General features: G+C 41.0%; 1 protein-coding gene and 2 long non-coding RNA genes across 4 annotated transcripts in view; 1 reads left to right on the top strand and 2 right to left on the bottom strand.

The window, feature by feature from the left end:
- LOC129759999 (uncharacterized) overlaps positions 1–3,180 on the bottom strand; it is a 155,932-nt gene extending 152,752 nt beyond the window's left edge. For both annotated transcript variants that reach the window (XM_055757612.1, XM_055757677.1), the window contains exon 1: positions 2,233–3,180. The gene's annotated coding sequence lies outside the window, so the exon portion shown is untranslated. The remainder of the gene's footprint in view (positions 1–2,232) is intronic.
- A 770-nt stretch (positions 3,181–3,950) lies between these two features.
- Positions 3,951–4,420, bottom strand: LOC129754926 (uncharacterized). Its single transcript, XR_008739125.1, has 2 exons — positions 4,297–4,420; positions 3,951–4,235 (listed from the first exon to the last, which is right to left on the bottom strand). It is a non-coding gene; the product is annotated as an uncharacterized LOC129754926 (long non-coding RNA).
- Positions 4,421–4,763: 343 nt separating this feature from the next.
- Positions 4,764–5,141, top strand: LOC129747708 (uncharacterized). The gene is made up of 2 exons (XR_008737560.1): positions 4,764–4,880; positions 4,948–5,141. It is a non-coding gene; the product is annotated as an uncharacterized LOC129747708 (long non-coding RNA).
- Positions 5,142–12,623: the final 7,482 nt, after the last annotated feature.

The raw sequence follows: 12,623 nt of genomic DNA, 5'->3' as shown, positions 1-12,623 counted from the left end.
TCATGGAATCCATAGCAAAAGTGCTAGGTTTTTCTTCCTCTGCACATTCGCCGTTTGGAAGAAGGGACGTAAGCAACATTGAAATTGGCAATCAAGGTTTTGTTTCATTCGTCATTTTGAAAGTCTTAAATTTTATATATTAAAAGGGTTGAAATTGATTGTTTTATCAATCACATAGGTAGATAATGTTATAATGAAGCTTTTTTAGTGAATATCTCAGTTTTTCAAATTTTGTTTCATTCGACGTAATGAAAGCTCACGCGAGATTTATTTCCCCCTTCAGTATTTTTGAAAAAAAATCGAGACCCAGACAAAAGTCCTGAAGAACGGAGAATGAGACATTAACTGCAAACCAGATTATGCTTCAACTCCTAAATGAATAGATTGAAAAATAATGGGCCTAGGTGATTCCCTTGAGGTTGGGGATTTAATTTTTTTTTTCTAAAACCTTCTGCTGGTATACATCCCTTCTACACGAAATTGTACTGTTTAAAGAACGCGTGCTTACAAAAAAAAACTAGATAGGAATTTTTAAACAATGTTCCTCTTTTTTTTTTAACTCAGATTCCATCGAAGCACAGTGGTTTAATACTTTAAAACTTGCCCCTTATAACCTTTTTTAACTGTTTTTATTTCAAATCCCCCGGTTTACACCACGGAAGTTTCCTCGGCGGGGGAATCGTCATAAAATCAGTTCTATCAAGTTTTTCAAAGAAACAAGCCCGACTGGAATTTTATCTTTCAACCATTTTCAAGTTCATTTTCACGTGAAGTGTAAATGGGGCTTAACTAATAAATTTACACCCAAAAATATTTTTAAAAGTTTTATTGGTTTGAATGGCGTAAGAAATGAGATGAAAATATTTGAAGATTTTTTTAGGCTTTATGACTGTCAATTTACGTTGATGCATTGCAATAGTTTGAAAAACAAAAATAAAATTGTACAGTTACAAGAATTTAAAAAATAACACAAACATTTCAAAATTTTACATAAATGATGATGATGAAGTTGATGATGATTTTCTTATGAAACATTTTCAAAGATGTCTCTTTGACTTTTTGATCTATTAATTTGCTTGATTTTTCTGAATGTTATTCCCATGTACGTCCATCATTGCCTTTTTATTTTTTTTCCTTGTGTTTTGCTGTTTGTTATATTCAACTTTTGAACAGAAACCATCTGAGAAATGGGATATTTTAGGGTAAAACCCCTTCCCACACACACATGAGTCCATCCATTTTCAGGATTTTTCCACGCCCCAGATCGCGTAGCTTTCGTAATTTGTTTTATTTTTAAAACTAGTCAAGTTTTTTTCTATCTTAATGTCCATGGGTAAAGACAAATGTGACAAATCTTAACGAAGACGACGTAAAACTCCGATTTTTTTGGCAATTTTCTTAACAGAATAGTTGATGTGGCTTTTAAAATTCTATCTTTCGTCAATGATGACACCAGGATACTTGATTTCTTTGACTATTTCCAGACGTTCACCATCGATACATACATCGATAATATCACAGTTTAGAAGGCTTGTTGGAGACGATCACACATTTCGTTTTCGAGACATTGAGTTTCAACATTTTAAAATCCAGCCATTTGCTTAAGTTGCTAAGATTACAGTTCAGTTTTCAACAGCAGCATCAACATTATCACAAGCAAGACATATCACAGTATCGTCGGCAGATAAGTTTATCTCACAGTGTTTAAGAATTCTTTTCATGGCGTTAATGTATAAAATGAAAAATAAAGTTCCTAAAATGCTTCCCTGGGGTACAACAACCTTGGTTACTTTCTAAGAAGACCTAAAATGACACAAAATAATAATATGTATTATTATGATGGCAAAATTTGGTATCCCTAAGTTAGTTTCAGTTTTGAATTATTTATTTGAGTCATTTTGTATCCATATCAACATGTAGATGATGTCCTGTGTTTTGAGTCTTAAAAATGAATTTAATTTCCATTTCTTGGTTGGAATTCTGAACCTGTTGTATATTAATTGCAGCCATTTCAGTGATGACATACGGAGTTGTAAGTCCTGGAAAAAATGTTCCACATTCGAGTCTGACAACGAAGTTCTCATCAGCAAAAAGAAAATCGCTAAGAAAAAGGCGCGTTCCCACATACATATGCATACACAGACAGGCCATGCATTCATCCATTCGTTTACACCTTGAGTAAAAAAAAAATTAACAACTTACGACGATACGATACCAAATGGTAACACACACCTGTAGGATTCTAGACGGGTTTTCGTTTCGCTTCGTTCCTTCTCTTCTCGGGTTTCCTTGTTTAAATACAACACAAACTAGCCGTCGATGTTTCTTCGTTTCGTTTCGTTTTTTTTTTCTTTTATATTTTAATCGAAGGTAAGATGGGCTGGAGAATTTCCTTTCTGGCTTGGAACTCACACACTTACTTTTTGGGTAATGATTTTTTTACCTTCAATTTATCATTTTTCTTATAATTCTTCCTATTTTTACAGACACATAGCTTTATATGCACAATTTTAACGATTGCTGTGCAATCGTTTGATTTTTCTTCTATTGCACTGCAAATATTTCACTTTAAGATCATTTTCTTAGAGTAAAAGCATTTTATTTCGTTATATCTCATGTATCGAAATTTTTGCAGAAGTTGATCTTTTCGATACCTCGGGAAAATAACAATCACACCAATCCAAATACAGATCCGAGTTTTACGACGGGCTGAATTCTGTTGGCTGAATGTTTTCGGTTCTTCGTTTTGTTCGATTTATTTCGTCGATTTGCTTTGCTGTGTTTCGTCAGAAAAATCAGCACAACAAAAAACTAACACAACGATCGTTTACCACCAATACACTGAACCGGGTTAGAGATCCGAATAGCCCAGTCCAAATAACAATCAAGCCGTTGTTGAACAGTGAACACCTTTTCCAGATGCCAGAGTCCCGATCGAAACCGACCCCGACCGATCGTGTTCTTCACTGTGCTAGTGATCGGTTCTTGTGGGAATATACACACACATACACAAACAAACGAACCGATCTTCGGTAACCCTGAATGGTAGCCAGAGCCACACCAGGTTGGTTGAAGTAACGGTACCACAGGCAGGCAAGTGAGCAAACTCAACAAGAACCGGTTGTACACGTGTGTACGCTCGATAGCAACATGCGACGGCGACAACAACCGAACGCGACGACGGCCAGAACACGACTGCTGCTGTTTTGTTGTTTCGCCGTCGTCGTCCGTCAAATTTGCCGAAGGGGCATCGCGGCGCGATACCGAACCGGCGCCGGCTCGGCCGTTTGTTTTCGAAAATTTATGAATGAAACGCCGCTTCGGCGTTTCATCGGCTTCGCACATGCCGGCAGTTATCTAGGGGTGTCAACTAATAAATTTAATACTAAAATTTGAAAATACACAAAAGTTCCACAGAAAGTGAGAGAGGCTTGCTCAGCTCTTCTAAAGATTATAAATGGATTTCTCTCAGGTAGAATTTGAATTTCCAAAAATGAGCTGATAAGAAGCCCCGAATAGAAAAACATTGTGAAAAGACCATGAATTTCACTTTCATGCAACCATGAATTTTGCGGTTGAAACTATGCGAATCACGGCACATAAAACCTTGAATGTACTGTCAAATTCATAGTTTTTGACAGTGGATTTTATGGTTTTGGTAAAATTTACCATGAAAAAAGGGGGTTGTTAAGCAACTTAACAATGAAAAAATGAACTTTTCCCCATACATTTGAGAACACAAAAATATGAAGTTTATGGTTATTACAGCTTCCAGCTCTTTTCGAGGAGACTGTAAAATTCATTGTTTTTCATTGAATTTAAATTGTTTTAACAATGATGAACTTTAATGTTTATTCATAATATGTATGAAGCCCTCGTAACCGTGAAATTTCATGGTTTGATAAGTTCTTTTTAGTTTTCTCTTTAAAAATGAAATATAAAACAAAAACTTCTGTTCATGCTTTAAAAAACATTTATTTGGTTTTAGAATTTCTCACTTCTTAATACATTATAATACTCACAATTGTTCCACTTTTTTCAATTTATAACAAATGCACTGCATGCTGGCGGGCCTTCTCTTGCGGAACCATTATTTGGGAGACGGTCCCGGCACACCTTCTAGCTCCAGGTCCCGGAAGTGTATAGATACAGAGCACAACCTTTATCTGATCCGGATCAGGCAAGTTGCGGCTTTCGTCTGAAGTTTCAGGCCTTAAGGAATTTTCCATCTTCCGCTGTAAAAATAATTTTGATAAATTAGTTTTTAAGTATTAAATGGAAAATAAATCTACTCACCTTTACTGCTGGAATTCGAGACATGGCCTTCCGATCAAATTCCGGACACTTTTATTTCAACACAAGTGAGAAATTGTCCAGAATAACTGGATCCAATTTAAAAAAAAATGCGAAACAATCGAATCCGACAAAATGGCGCGCAATGGATCAAAATTTTCTCTACACGAAAAATTATAATTGCGTGAAAAGATCTAGAGTTTACCATTGTTCGGATTTTCACCATGAAAAACTCTGTTACATTGAAAATCACAAGAAAAATACTGTAAAACAGTGATTCCCCTATATTTGGCAACAATGAAACTTCATGAATTAACGAGTTATTCCCGAATAGAACAGAACCATGGTATCACATTACTTTTCCATTGAATTTAAATGTGACCATGAACCTAATGGTAAAAAGAACATCCAGCGAGCGTAATTTATTCAAGAATTTAAATTTCCAAGTTTATCGTGTATTGGTGGTTTTTTGACAGCTGCAGAACAGCACGTTTTTTTTCCTGTTTGCAATTATTTTAGGTCGGCAATCGGGGTTTCCAGGAATTTTTTAAAAAAATTATTCGAAGTGTTCGGAGATGGGCGAAACGGTGAGTCAAAAAATATCGAATTTAACAAGAGACAATCATCGTTATAATATTTTTCTATCAATTCTAGCAAAATACAACCGAAACACTGCATCCGGCACAGGAGGCGATAGCCAATGGATACTGGGGGCGGCTACGGAATGCCGGAATTTGCCTCAGAACGACGGAATGCCGGAACCTGTCGCAGACCAATCCAGTGAATGATGAAATGTGTGAGTAAAGTGTTAAAATTATGAGAATTAATAATAAATGGTAATAAATTCATTTGTTTTTTTATTTAAACAAATTAAGAAAATGATGACAGAAAAAAACGAGAACAAAAAACCCAACAAACAAAAATTTTGATTACAGCGGTATAACAATGAAAATCATCGGGTTTTCATAATTTTACTATGAAAAATTGGAAGATGCTACAACAATGAACTTCATATTTTTGGGCTTCTCAATGTATGGGAAATCGCCATTTTTTTCATGGTCACGCTGCATAACAATACCCCTTTTTCATGGTTATTTTTGCCGAAACGATGAAATGTATGGTCGTAAACTATGAATTCCAATGTGTATTCACGGTATCGTGGACGATTATAATCATGGTGTAAACCATGCAATTTATGGTCAGTGAATATGAAATTCATGGTTTTTTCACGGTACAATTCTATTCGGGTTTCTCGGTTACCTTAAAAACTATGGTGATTTCAAAATTTTAAATGGTTGATAAGGATTTAGATATTAGGATGAAGTATATTGTTAAATTGAAAATCTTTTTTTTTTTTTGTAATTTCTTTATTTGAAACGGCTCATACCTTTAGGCTTTAAGGAGCCAAACTCGTTTTGTTTGATTACAATTGTGTGCTTATATCTAGTTCACTTTTTGAAGAAAAGATAGAAGATAGATAGGGAAATGTGAAAATAAAAAGAATCATAGACGAAGATCAATAGCTTTTAGGAAAAGATATATTTCGAACATGTAGTCCAAGTCTATCACAGCCAGCACATCTCTCACTGGAACATAGTGTGGTTTTCCTCGGGCCCTAAGGGAGTCTATAAAATTCGTTCTGGCGACAAGATGGACCTCGCACGACCAAACAATATGCTCGATGTCATGGTAACCTTGGCCACAACCACATAGATTGCTGCCAGCAATATCAAAACGATAGAGTACCGCGTCTAAGGAACAATGATTGGACATGAGACGGGAAAATATACGAATAAAATCCCGACTCAAGTTCAATCTATTGAACCATGGTTTAAGGCTTACCTTTGGGATAATCGAGTGGAACCACCGACCCTGCTCATCCTCGTCCCATTTGCGCTGCCAGTTGACAAGAGAGTTTCTTCGAGCCAAATAGTAAAATTCGCTAAAGACGATTTCACGTTGATACGTGTCGCCTTCCATCGCTCCCACCTTTGCCATTGAAAACCTTTGTTCGGTTATATTTAATATCATGGTTTTGGCTATTCGGGAGGTGATTCTTATTATTTTCCATAAAAACAATAACTATTGTTTATTAATTTCGAAGAGGTCGCGATAAGCGCCGAATATAAAAATGGTATCATATTTGCTACAGAGCTAAAATTAATTGTTTAAAAATCGATTTGTTTGATTTGCTGATGTAAACATCGCAATCAAGAATATTTAGAGATTTAGATTTAGAAATTTAACAGATATTTGAGAAATCACTTTAAAGTCTCTTGAAGATCCATTTGAAAGTCTTTAGCAGACGCATGATCCCTTATAAACATTTGAGACCGCGAAGAAATCAAACCCAGGGGACTCCAAAATTCGGCATTCTATATCTCAGAAATGACTTAATACGTTCGTCACCATGGGGCCCATATTCGGGTGACGGGTGTATTTCCTGGGAGGCCCCGTCACATCAAAAAATGGGTGACGCTCTGTTGTTTTTTATCCCATTGATTGCTAAGATGAGGCAAATTATTGTAACTATGGTTCCCTATGAATATCTAGGGAACAGGCTAGTATAAATAGAACGTAAAGTTAGAAATAAAAGTATTCCAAGTTCTACCTCCAAATAGTGATGGTCTCTCCTTTCCACTGCCAAAGTGCTGCAACAACAGGTTATGATGGCCCCAGCACTAATGGAAAGGAGGAAAGCGGATTCAACAGTGGCAAGAAGTGCCAGTGCCGATGGAAGAACAACGAGAAGCGCGGAAGGACAACCAGGAACCATTGAGAGGTCATCGAGGCGGGAACCAGAGCCACTAGAAGGTCGTCAGGTGCAGAGCCACATGGAGGTCGTTGAGTCGCTGCCACTGGAAGGTTGGCGAGCCCGAGACCGTGGAAGGTTGTCGGACCAGGAGCCAACTGGAAGATCATTGGATCAGGAAGCCATGATGGAGGTCAACAAGCCAGGAAACACGGGAAGTTGTCGGGCAGGTGCCATGGAAGGTCGATTGGTCGGATCTTTGGAAGGACGGCGAGTCGGGAGTCAGGGGAAGGTCGCCGGAAGGGTGAGGCGTCGGGCCAAAATAAGAGCGAGCCGGAACCAACAAAGTCGTCGGACCGGAGCCACTGGGAGGTCGTCGAACCGGTGCCATGGAAGGTCGCTGGACTGAGACAACGAAGCAGTCGTCAGGCCTGATTCACTGGTAGGTCGTTGTACCGAAAACCATGGAAGGTTGGCGGGCCGGTATAATGGAACGTCGTCAAGTCAGGAACTAGGTGGTGGTCGTCGAACCAGGAGCCACTGGAGGACTTACGAGCGGGGTACCACGGAAGGTCGTCAAGCCGGTGCCATGGAAGGTCGTCGGACCGGAAAGCCAAGTGGAGGTCGTCGGGCTGGAACCAATGGGAGGCGCAGGCCTCAGGAAAGGCGTCGAGGTGGAAGAGAAGCTTCAAGCCACAGGAAGATCGCCGAGACCAGAGCCATTAGGAGGTCGTCGGACCCGAAGTCACTGGAAGGTCGTCGTGTCAGATCCCGGTGAAGGTCGTCGAACTGATGCCGTGGAAGGTCATCGGGTTGCAACAGGGGCGAGAGCGTGTTCCGATGCGTGCGTTGATGAGGAGTATCTCCATCTTCAGGAGAAGCCGCCGAAGGCAGTAAGGAGACTGCGAATGTGTATGTTGAGGTGGAGTGTTGAAATTTGTCTCATCGTAGCAATCGATGGGTCAAACAACAACAAACACATAATTAATAAACAATTACTAAAGTAACCGTGGAGATGGTTTTTGTATAAAAGACAGTTAGATAAAGTTCATAAAGTATTCCAAGTTCTACCGGCAAGCAGTACAGATCTCTTCTTTCCACTGCCCAAGTGCTGCATAACACGCTCACATAACATTATCTCGTGTTCAGCACGCGATCTACGCGAAGCATGTGATCGACGACTTCCCGATGTTCGTGAATGTGCTCTTTCGATTGCCGGTGTTGGTTTGCATACCGGACATTTCCAAGTGCGATCTGGATTTGCTATGGAATCAGATACACCTGCACATTCGTAATGTGCCCAGTTCGCGCACAAATCGCATCCGACCATACGGTCTGTGTCGGGTTTATCGCAATAGACGCAATTGGATTCCGTGTTATTCGCAGGCGCTGCAGATGCCATACCCACTTCCTCGTCTACCCCTCATGGTAGCTTCGCAGTTCCATCGACGATCCCCAATGGCACCGAAGCTTCGTTCCACCGGCCTGTCGAGAATGTACATCCGCATATTAATTACGACCAAACCTCTGGTCATGTGATCAGACATCATAGGCCCATAGGAAATAATCCGATCGGCAATCAGGGAATGTATCTTCCACCCGCGATCCGTTGGTCGTCGACGGAAATTTCACCTACTACGGTGCTCCAAATGATCAACAACGAGCGACAAAATCAATTTCGGAACGATTTGGCTGTCAAGACTATTTCTAGAAGTACACCAAGACCTCTACCACCGCGTTTGGCTGCCTTAAGAGCTGAAGCGAATATTATGACCGCCGTGTGTAGAGGATCCATTCCATCGGCGACTACAGCTGGACCCTACGTACTGACCGGAATCGAACCCAATTTGAACAGTCGTAACATTGAACCACTTTCCGTTTCTTCAGCGAACTGTGTACCGATTTATAGTTCTCGGAATAATTCAACCGTTGATCACGCCGTTCCGTTGGCCGCTGGTATTCAACCGAATTCTACTTATGAATTTCATACCAATCCAACAACGCAGCCACTGCGCAGGTCTGATCTGGATCAGGACATTTCCCCCGTGGTAGTTTCTTTGGGTCAACTGACGACAATTCAAAGACATCAAGAACCATTAGCCACCAATCATGTTGGTAATATTTCTACTAGTTTTGATGGTCCTACTAAGGAAAACATTCATCAGCCATTGGCACAGCAGATCTCATCTCCAATTGCAAGAAATGACTTTAGAGATGATCTGAACTCATATAGAATGCCATCCGCTGCTCAACTAGCAGCACGGCAGGTAATTTCACGTGACCTTCCCCACTTTGATGGTGATCCCCAAGACTGGCCACTTTTTTATGGCACCTTCCAAAACAGCACTAAAAGCTGCGGATTTTCAGACGAGGAGAATCTGTCCAGACTACAGCGATGCTTGCGAGGACCAGCCTTTGAAGCTGTTAGAAGTCGACTCATGATTCCAGAGTCCGTGCCTCTTGTGATAGATATTTTGAAACGACAATTTGGAAGACCAGACATTCTCATTCATGCGCTACTGAACGATCTCCGAAGAATCGCTCCACCTAAAGAGGATAACCTGCAATCAATCATAAATTTTGGCCTAGCTGTTCGAAATAGTGTTGATCATATGATCACAGCCAATTTATTGGAGCATCTTAGCAATCCCACTTTACTGCAGGAACTTATTGCAAAATTGCCGATAAAAACGCAAATGGATTGGTCTCGATTCAAGCGCCAGTACACTACCGTCAACCTGGAAGTATTTTCCATTTTCACTAACGAATTGGTAGACACAGCAACGGACGTAATTATGCCACGTTTAGTACCTAAACATGAAAATGCAAAGAAAGTGGGAAAAGATAGACAAACACTGTATACACACACACTCACCGAAGTTGATACATCACAGGAAATACCAAAAAAGTGTTGTGTTTTCTGTGGCTATCCGAATCACGTTATTGCGACTTGTGAAGCGTTCCAAAGGTTGGATATGGATGCTAGGTTGAAGGCAGTTAAGGAGAAAAACCTATGTCGCACGTGCCTTGTTCCCCATAGAAAATGGCCGTGTCGTTCTACGAATGAATGTGGCATTGACGGTTGTCGAATTCGTCATCACACCTTACTTCACTCATCAACGCTCGCTAACCTTAATTCTTCTCCACATGTCAACGTTGCGCATCACCATTCGGACAGATCATATTCACTTTACCGCTATCTCCCCATCGTATTACAAGCGAATGGCAAGTCAGTCAAGGTAATTGCCTTCTTGGATGATGGTTCATCTTCCACGTTACTTGAAAATAGTGTGGCGACCGAGCTCGGAGTTAAGGGAGAACGTGAATCACTATGGTTGAGTTGGACGAGTAACGTATCGCGAGAGGAAAAAGGTTCACAAAGAATATCAGTGACAGCATCCGGCCTGGGAAAGAAAAACAAATTCAAATTAAACAATGTCCGCACAGTAGCCAACCTTATTCTTCCTTCACAGACTCTCGACTATGAATCTATGAAAAAGACGTACCCGCATTTAAGAGGCTTGCCAATTCACAGTTATTCAGACGCTACTCCAAGTATGATTATAGGTATAGAGCATGCCACATTGTTAACATCTCTTAAAACCCGAGAAGGCTGCTCTAATGACCCAATCGCGGTCAAGACCCGCCTAGGATGGTGTGTTTTCGGTAGACAAATGAACGGTGTTCAATCGATAGAAACCCTCAACGTGCATTGCCAGCCTCAGAAATGTGATCATGAGTTACACCAATTGATCAAAGGACTGCTCAAATTAGAGGAACCTAAAGCGGAAGCGCCAGTATCAGAGAGTGACAAACGAGCTTTGGCCATTTTAGAAAAAACCACTCAACGTGTCGACGGAAGGTTTGAAACGGGTCTGTTATTCAAAAATTCAGAACCGCGATTTCCAAACAGCCGGCCAATGGCCGAACGTAGATTACAGGCTCTAGAACGTCGTTTAGCCAGAAACCCCTTTCTAGGTCTTAAAGTACGAGAACAGATAAACCAATATCTAGAGAAAGGTTACGCTCATCGAGCCTCGATGGAAGAGCTACAGGGAACAGATCCGGAAAAAACCTGGTACCTTCCACTAGGGGTAGTCCAGAACCCGAAAAAACCCCAGAAAATTCGTCTAATATGGGATGCCGCTGCGCGAGTTCAGGGCGTGTCCTTCAACGATGCTTTGCTCACAGGTCCTGATCTCTTAACCTCTCTACCGGATGTTCTTACCAGATTTCGACAGAGAAACATCGCCATAACAGGTGACATCAAGGAGATGTTTCACCAAATCAGGATACGCGATTCCGATAAACAATACCAACGTTTCCTATTTCGTGAAGACCAACATCAACCACCGCAGGTATACGTAATGGATGTTGCCACGTTTGGAGCAACATGCTCTCCATGCATAGCTCAATATGTGAAGAACAGAAATGCGATGGAGCATGCTAGTGAGTTCCCACTTGCCGCGGAAGATATAATGAAAGACCACTACATGGACGACTACCTTAAAAGCGTGGATACAGCTGATGAAGCTGTGGAATTGGTCAACCAAGTGAGACTAGTTCACTCAAAAGGAGGGTTCGAAATCCGGAACTTCACCTCAAATTCAAAAGAGGTTCTTGACCGTTTGGGCGAGATCAAAGACAGGCAACAGAAAGCGCTCTATCTCGAAACAGGACTGAACACTGTAGAAAACCCCGAACGAGTGTTAGGTATGATATGGAATCCCCAGGAAGATGTGTTCACCTTTGACGCTTTACAGATAGAAGCACTACGACAAATGGACAGCAAAGAGCCTCCTACTAAGCGGCAAGTATTAAAAATCATCATGTCAGTGTTCGACCCATTGGGTTTAATCGCCCATTTCGTTATCCACGGCAAAATCCTGATGCAAGAGATCTGGAAATACGGCTGCGATTGGGATGAGCGCATTCCAGCAGAGTTGCAGGAAACCTGGTTCCAATGGAGTGATAAGTTGAAGAAATTGAATCAAGTGAACGTTCCTCGATGTCTTTTCAAAAATTCGAACCCAGCATCCTTTAATACCTTACAACTTCACACGTTTGTAGACGCGAGCGAAGCAGCATACTCCGGGGTAGTGTATGCTCGTATAATTGATGAAGGCGTTCCAAAATGTGCAATCATAGCAGCAAAAACAAAAGTGGCTCCATTGAAGCCGCTATCCATACCTCGTCTTGAACTACAGGCGGCCGTAGAAGGTAGCCGACTTATTGAAAGGATTACGAACGCCCTCACACTTCCAATATCCCGAAGATTTATATGGTCAGATTCAACTACCGTGTTGGCCTGGCTACGATCCGATAGCCGACGATACCATCAGTTTGTTTCATGTAGGGTGGGCGAGATTCTTCGTACAACTTCAATTAATGAATGGAGATACGTACCGACGAAACTGAACGTGGCAGATGAAGCCACCAAATGGAAAACGGAACCTAGTTTTGATCCTCAAAGTCGATGGTTTACTGGGCCCGATTTTTTGAGAAAACCCGAGAGCGAATGGCCATCCAAATTTCAACCAACGAGCAGCCCTGAAGAGGAAATCCGAACGACATGCGT

Source organism: Uranotaenia lowii, chromosome 1 (assembly GCF_029784155.1).
Source record: "Uranotaenia lowii strain MFRU-FL chromosome 1, ASM2978415v1, whole genome shotgun sequence".
Lineage (NCBI taxonomy): Eukaryota > Metazoa > Arthropoda > Insecta > Diptera > Culicidae > Uranotaenia > Uranotaenia lowii.
Note: the sequence above shows the minus strand (reverse complement) of the source record. Positions and strands in the feature narration are given on the sequence as shown.